This window comes from Moschus berezovskii, chromosome 20 (assembly GCF_049115385.1).
Source record: "Moschus berezovskii isolate FMDL1 chromosome 20, NW_MosBer_1.0, whole genome shotgun sequence".
NCBI lineage: Eukaryota > Metazoa > Chordata > Mammalia > Artiodactyla > Moschidae > Moschus > Moschus berezovskii.
The window spans coordinates 55,059,601-55,067,815 of NC_142479.1; the positions used below are offsets into that span (position 1 = coordinate 55,059,601).

At 45.1% G+C, this 8,215-nt stretch overlaps 1 non-coding gene across 1 annotated transcript; it reads right to left on the minus strand.

Moving 5' to 3' along the window:
* Positions 1 to 1,432: 1,432 nt before the first annotated feature.
* LOC129544896 (U6 spliceosomal RNA) lies at positions 1,433 to 1,539 on the minus strand. The gene has a single exon (XR_008683633.1). It is a non-coding gene; the product is annotated as a U6 spliceosomal RNA (small nuclear RNA).
* Between the last annotated feature and the right edge of the window lie 6,676 nt (positions 1,540 to 8,215).

The window sequence follows — 8,215 nt, forward strand, 5'->3', positions numbered from 1 at the left end:
CTCTTACATCTCCTACACTGGCAGGCGGTTTCTTTACCACGAGCCACCTGGGAAGCCCTATATATATAAATATATATATTTTATGTGCTCTTTTAAAGTATATTACTAGTACTTATAGGCACGCGTGCTAAGTCCCTTTAGTCGTGTCTGACTCTGTGCGACCCCATGGACAGAGGAGCCTGGTCAGCTACAGGCTCCTCTGTCTATAGGATTCTCTAGGCAAGAATACTGGAGTGGGTTGCCATCTCTCCTCCAGGGGATCTTCCCAACCCAGGGATTGAACCTGAGTCTCTTATATCTCCTGCATTGGCAGGTGGGTTCTTTACCTCTAGTACTTATATAGCTACTTACTAATATACTAGATATGCTGCTGAGAGGCCATACCGCATGGTGGGTAGGTAGATGGATTCAAGAGCCAGATTGCTGGTTCAACATTGTGCCATGCGTGTTACTAGCTGTGTGACCTCAGGCAAGCTCCTTATCTCTGTGCCTCTGTATCCTCATCTCTAGTAACAAACGATAGAAATGATCCCTGAACGTATAGATTTTGTATCCTCATCTCTAAAGAGGATGAAAATGCGATCATCTCGTGGAGTTGTTCTGAGAATTAAACAAGTAATATTTATAAAGTGCTTAGAACTATGCCTGGCAGAACCTTATACATTTAATACCAACTGGTAATTAAGCAATACTAAACAATAATAAAATAAAAATTAGGCAGTGGCACTGAAGTCTGCCTTTCTTTTTTTTAATTAATTTATTTATTTTTAAAATTTTATTGGAGGCAAATTACCTTACACTAATATATTGGTTGGTTTTGCCATACATTGACATGAATCCGACCCGGGTGTACATGTGTTCCCTTTCTTGAACCCCCCTCCCATCTCCCTCTTCCCCATATCCTCCCTCCAGGTCATCCCCGTGCACCAGCCCCAAGCATCCTGTATCATGCATTGAACCTGGACTGGTGATTCATTTCACATATGATAATATACATGCTACAATGCCATTCTCCCAAATCATCCCACCTTCACCCTCTCCCACAGAGTCCCAAAGACTGTTCTATATACCTATGTCTCTTTTGCAGTCTCGTATACAGGGTTAAGGTTACCATCTTTCTAAATTCCATATATATGCTTTAGCATACTGTATTGATGTTTTTCTTTCTGGCTTACTTCACTCTGTATAATAGGCTCCAATTTCATCCACCTGATTAGAACTGATTCAAATGCATTCTTTTTGATGGCTGAAAAATACTCCATTGTGTATATGTACCAAAGCTTTCTTATCCATTCATCTGCAGATGGACATCTAGGTTGCTTCCATGTCCTGGCTATTATAAACAGTGCTGCAATGAACATTGGAGTACATGTGTCTCTTTCAATTCTGGTTTCCTCAGCATGTGTGCCCAGGAGTGCAATTGCTGGATCAAAAATATATGGACTGCTTCACGAATTTGCGTGTCACCCTTGCGCAGGGGCCGTGCTAATCTTCTCTGTATCGTTCCAATTTTAGTATACGTGCTGCCGAAGCGAGCACTGAAGTCTGCCTTTCACTATTTTTAAAATATTTATGTACTTTTAAAAATTTTGCTGCATGGGATCTTCGATCTTCATTGAGATAGGCAGGATCTTTAGTTGCAGCATATGCGATCAAGTTCCCTGACCAGGAACTGAACCCCAGACCCCTCCTTGAGAGCACAGAGTCTTAGCTACTGGACCAGGATGTCCCCAGCCTTTCACTATTTGGAATTGCAATTAGCAGGGGGTTTTTGTCAAGTGTAACATCCTTGTGTTCATGAGATCTTTTTCAGACTATGTTCTTATCACCCTCTTTTTGCTGGGGTGTAACAAAGCATTTACCTTCTGTTAGTGGGGAGGGAGGGGAGCTTCTGGGGACCAGAAGAAATGGCCTAGAAGTGGTGGGAGAGACTCATTTGGATGAAGGGCAACACAAGCTTCATGTCTTATTCTTTGCCTCCTTCTTGAAACAGCCACATAAAAGGTACCAAAGTGTGTGTGTCTATGATGAATCCATCAGCCTCTTTAAGACCCTGATCTTCTTCTGGGGCTGAGGACAGTTTGAAGTCCAGAATTTCATATAAAGAAGGAGCTTAGCAGTAACCATCTGGTTGCAAGGGAAACCAGCTGAGTTGTCTTAGAACAAACCAGCTTGGGAACTCCCTGGTGGTCTAGTGGTTAGGGCTCAGGTGCTTTCATCAGCCAAGGGCCTGGGTTCAATCCCTGGTCAGGGAACTAAGATCCCATAAGACACACAACACAGCCCCCCCCCCAAAAAAAAAAAAAAAAGAAACTAGTTTTCTTTGCCTATTAAGCGCTCTGCTGTGTTGAAATGGCCTGGATGCAGTATCTAGGAGAGACTTCAGTCTCCCCTAAGCCTCTGTTGTCACTGCTACAACTCTCCTTGCTTCCCTCCCCACCATTTTTCTCTCTTCTTCACCCTACTCTTTTCCTCTTTGTCTTAACAGAATGTATAATTTTACATTTATTTGCTCTCTCCTTTAAAATGCCATTGAGAACAGTGATCACAGCTATATTATCCACTAGTGTGGCCCAGGTCTTAGCAGTGTCTGTCACTCGCTACACTCTCAGTAAGTATCTATTGAATACATGAACAAATGAATTCTGGGATTGTTTATTATATGTCCAAACCAACAATAACAACAAGGAACTTCTGTGGGGGTCCAGTGGCTAGGATTCCATGCTCCCAATACAGGGGGCCCAGGTTCGACCCCTGGTCAGGGAACTAGATCCACATGCTGCAACCAAGAACTCTCATGTCACAAGTGAAAGATCCTAGATGCTGCAATGAAGGTCAAAGATCCTGAGTGCCACAACTAGGACCCAGCATGACCAAATAAATAAATATTAAACAAACAAACAAACAAAAAAAAAAAAACGAGTTGGGCTTCCCTGGTAGCTCAGCTGGTAAAGAATCAGCCTGCAATGCAGGAGAACCCGGTTCAATTCCTGGGTTGGGAAGATCCCCTGGAGAAGGGATAGGCTACCCATTCCAGTATCTTTGGGCTTCCCTGGTGACTCAGCTGGTAAAGAATCCCTCCTGCAACGCGGGACCCTGCGCGGGACCCTGGTTTTGATTACTGGGTTGGGAAGATCCCCTGAAGAAGGGAACGGCTTACCCACTCCAGTATTTTGGCCTGGAGAATTTCATGGACTGTATAATCTATGGGGTTGCAAAGAGTCAGACATGACTGAACGACTTTCACTTTCAAACAACAACAACAAAAACAAGTCAGGCGACATGGAAGAAAGAGGGAATTTTATTTTCGCAGAGGGAAGTTTTGATTCTGAAACACTTGGCTTTGGGGTTGGTGTCTGAGGATGAGCAGGGCTGTTTACAGGAGGCCTTGGCTGCAGTTCGCTCCTGCAGGGAGTTCATGGAAGGGCTCAGCAGAAGACAGAGAAGGCTGTCACTGTTAGTGCCTCTTCTGCCCTGAACCAAGGCTCAGGTCAGTTTACCAAGACCCGCTCTGTTCCTTGACCTTGAGAGCCAGGTGCTCTGCCAGCAGTAGTCTGCACAGAAGGTACAGACCTTTCTGGAAAAAAAAAAGAAGAAAATGTCTCTATCACTTGTTCCCAAATAACCCTAGTTGCCCTCTGTCAAGGGCTCTTTAGTCATAGCTTGGATCCAATTCAGGAAAGGAATGGGCGACATAGAAGCTTTCTGCATGAGTGTTTCATTAGGGTATGTTGAGCTGCCTGTTTCCCAGCAGGGCCTTGAAGTTTATTTAAGTTCTTATGAAGGGAAAGACCTGGCATGCTAGCATAGCTTGGCCGACTCTCTGGTTTCCACTCAAGACTAAAGGGTGGGGTGCAGCTATATAGGACATTTAGGCTGTCTCCTGCTCTTGTCTGGCTTTCATGTGATATCTTTTGTCTTTCGTTCTAAAATCTGATCCAGCACCTAAACGTGCACACATAATTACAAAGGCGACCCTCACCTGGGTGTGAGCTGCAATATCTGCATCTTCAGCAGTTTATGGGCACTCGAGTCACAAAACCTTCTGAGCCCAGAGCCCCTTCTCACTATTTCTATGCTGTAAAAGTGGATTCTAGGGACTTCCCTGATGGTCCAGTGGTTAAGACTTCGCCTTCCAATGCAGGGGGTGAAGGTTGCATTAGATCCCTGGTCAGGGAGCTAACTCCACGGGCCTCATGGCCAAAAAAAACCAAAACATAAAATAGAAACAATATTGTAACAAATTTAATAAGACTTTAAAAATGGTCCACATGAAAAGAAAAAGTGGATTCTAACAATGTTCCAGAATATACAATCTATGTGTATCTATGGGTACCTAAAACTCTACAACATTTTATGCTAATTAATGCCTATTATTTGATGCTGGGAGGGATTGGGGGTGGGAGGAGACGGGGACGACAGAGAATGAGATGGCTGGATGGCATCACCGACTCGATGGACATGAGTTTGAGCAAACTCCGGGAGTTGGTGATGGACAGGGAGGCCTGGCGTGCTGTGATTCATGGGGTCGTGGAGAGTCGGACACGACTGAGCGACTGAACTGAACTGAACTGAATTCTCTTGGTCCTCTTTTAATGTTACTCTAATAAATGTTTAAACTCACTCTGCCTGATTTTCTGGTGAACCTCACAAAAGATAACCCATCCCTTCCCTTGAATACAAACTGTTCCTCTCTCTGGGGCGTTGGATTAGGGCCCCTCTGACAGGCATGAATGACATCACTGGTTCCAAAACTGCTGCTTTATTTTCCCTTCCTTCATACAACTAGTTAGTGTTTTCATGTAACTTGCTCAAATGTTGATGCACTTTCCTAATTGAGTTATTTCTTTCTGAGGACATAGTGTTTATATCTCCACTTGCGGGTCAAGAAATTGAAAGTCAAAGGGAGTCTCAGCAGGGAAACCAGAGACCCTGGGTTTTGCCAGAGACCATCCTGGTTTGTTGGGGCTTCCCAGGTGGCACTAGTAGTAAAGAACCCGCCTGCCAATGCAGGAAATGCCAGAGATGGGCGTTTGATCCCTGGGTTGGGAAGATAACCTGGAGTAGGAAATGGCAACCCACTCCAGTATTCATGCCTGCAGAATCCCATGGACAGAGGAGATTGGCAGGTTACGGTTCATAGGGTTGCAAATAACTTAGTGACTTAGCACGCAGGCACGCATCCTGGTTGGTGACTGTGGCTCTGGAGAGATGTGTAGAGCAACACTTTCACTCTTAGAAATACACAAGTTTGGGGACTTCCCTGGTGGTCCAGTGGCTAAGGCTCTGTGCTCCCACTGAAGGGGGCCCAGGTTCAATCCCTGGTCAGGGAACTGGATCCCACATGTGGCAACTAAGGGTTTGATACCGAAACTAAAGATGCCTCATGATGCAACCAAGGCCTAGCACAGTCAAATAAATAATTTTTTAAAATTCCTTAAAAAAACAGAGCCCATTTTTTTTTAATGATATGAATAGTAAATGATATGGTCTAGTCTACATGAGCAGAACTTACCTGAGTGGTGGCAAGCAGAGGTAGCCCCCAGTCCACTGCTCTTTTTAGTATGCCCCGAGGAAATAGATATATAAAGGGACAGAGGGAGATGACACACACAAGAAAATGAACTCTCTTGGGAATTCCCTGTGGACCAATGGTTAGGACTCTGCACTTCCATTGCAGAGCCCCTGGGTTCGATCCCTGGTCAGGGAACTGGGATCCCAAAAAGCCACACAGCCAAGCAAAATAAGACAAAAGGATTCCACTTGGGTCTCTGCTCAAGGGAATTCCGCCTGAGTCCTTCTAAAAGGAGCCTTCTGTGAAGCAAATAATATTCCCCCATCTCTCATCAAAGATTCTATTTTGTACTGCATAACTTTTACACTACGTTGTTTTTTTTTTTTTAACATGACACTCATTTAGCTGAGCAAAGCAAGATGCAGAGGGGTGTACAGTGTGTTTCAAAAGAAGGAAGATTTATATCCACCTATTAAAAAAATACTACCAGATGATAGATAAGAAATTAGTGGTTGTCTCTGGCAGGGAAAATTGGGCAGGGGCAGGGTTGGAAAAAGACTTTTTAAAAATACATTTTGAGGGCTTTCCTCATGATCCAGTGGTTAAGATTCTGCACTTCCCATGCAGGGTACATGGGTTCAACCCCTGGTCAGGGAACAAAGACCCCACATGATACACAGTGAAGCCAAAAAAAATTTTTTTAATGCCTTTCATGCCCCTCAGCAGCCTACTGATGCAACATCAATGCCAAAATTTTGCCTCAGGAACTCAAACTCCTCTTCCTTCTGGTCACCTCCCTGCAGCCTACCTCTCCCACTCCTCTGCCTCCTGGCTCCAGCTGAAGTCTCAGGCTCCAGACTCCGGTCCCTGACAAGTAGGCTGCCTTGTGGCTTTCAGTCTTACCAGACAAACTGTTTTAACTTCTTTCGTTTGGGGAGAAAACTATTTGGATACCATCGTTCTCTACTTAGGGGCTCTTAAAACATGGAAAAATGCTATTCCCCACCAGAGATGAATTTATCCTGAACTTTCGAGAGGTGTATCACACACACATGTAAGCACAGAACCTCATCAGGAGACTCAGGATTGAACCCTAAGTTTGATTTGAAGGGCCCGCACAGACACCATAGCTGAGCGCCCTGTGATGGAAAAACACGGGTGGTTGGGGGAGAGATCTGTTTATGCTTTGAAGTGGAATGGCACATCAAAAAATTTCTTGTTGGACTTCCTTAGTGGTTCAGTGGATAAAACTCTTGTGCTTCCAAGGCAGGAAGCACAGGTTTGATCCCTAGTTAGGGAACTAAGCTCAGTGGTAAAGAATCCACCTGCAATACAAGAGCCACAGGAGATGCAAGTTCAATCCCTGAGTCAGGAAGATCCCCTGGAGGAAGTATTCTTGCCTGGAGAATTCCCATGGACAGAGGAACCTGGCAGGCTACAGTCCATAGGGTCCTAAAGAGTCGGAAAGGACTGAAGCAACTCAGCACGCACACTCAATTAATAGTTTCCAAATGGTGCCCTGTGGCTCCATAGGAACCCCTCAGGGACCTACTGAGTGCCTTCACAACTCCACGCCTCCACTTCCTTTTCCAACCATATCAATACAGCTTTCTTTCGTCCATTTCTGAACTGGGCTTCAACATGTAAGGCTCATGAAGAAAAGCTTCATTTAAACTAAAGACAAAAGTCTAGAAGCCACTGCACTAGGTAACCACTCAGTTCCTTCCAGTCCAATTTGATGAAGCTGTGCTCCGTGCCTCCATATATCTAGCAAAACAGTAGCAGAATTTCTTCATGTGGGAATTTCACCTGAATAAACTCCTGGTGTGAACAAGAAGATGGACATCTAATCTGAAGCTATTTGCTGATAGTTGCTGGGTTCAAGGGAAGATCCCCTGGAGGAAAGCATGGCAAACCATTCCAGTATTCTTGCCTAGAGAATCCCAAGGACAGAGGAGCCTAGCAGGCTAAGTCCATGGGTGGCAAAGAGTCGGACACGACTGAAGTGACTTAGCATGCACACATGCACGCTGGGTTCAGAGGAAGCTTCCCTTGGGCTCAATCATAGCTCTGATATAACTAGGAAAGCACATGAGGTGCCTGCAACCAAATCCATCCAGAGCAGCCCCACCCAGGAATGTAGCTCACCTGGGGGTGGCAGAAGGCCAACTGCTCCTACTATCAATTCTCGATTTGCAGGTAAAGAGGAACAGAACATTCAGTTCAGTTCAGTCGCTCAGTCGTGTCCGACTCTCCACGACCCCATGAATCACAGCATGCCAGGCCTCCCTGTCCATCACCAACTCCCGGAGTACACTCAAACTCATGTCCACAGAGTCGGTGATGCCATCCAGCCATCTCACTCTCCGTCGTCCCCTTCTCCTCCCGCCCCCAACCTTTCCCAGCATCAGAGTCTTTTCCAGTGAGTCAACTCGTCGCATGAGGTGGCCAAAGTATTGCAGTTTCAGCTTTAGCATCAGTCCCTCCAATGAACATCCAGGATTGATCTCCTTTAGAATGGACTGGTTGGATCTCCTTGCAGTATAAGGGACTCTCAAGAGTCTTCTCCAACACCACAGTTCAAAAGCATCGATTCTTCGGCGATCAGCTTTCTTCACAGTCCAACTCTCACATCCATACATTAGGTGATCAAAAATGACCTGTTGCTAGATCATCTCTGGGAATCCATAAAGTGCTTTT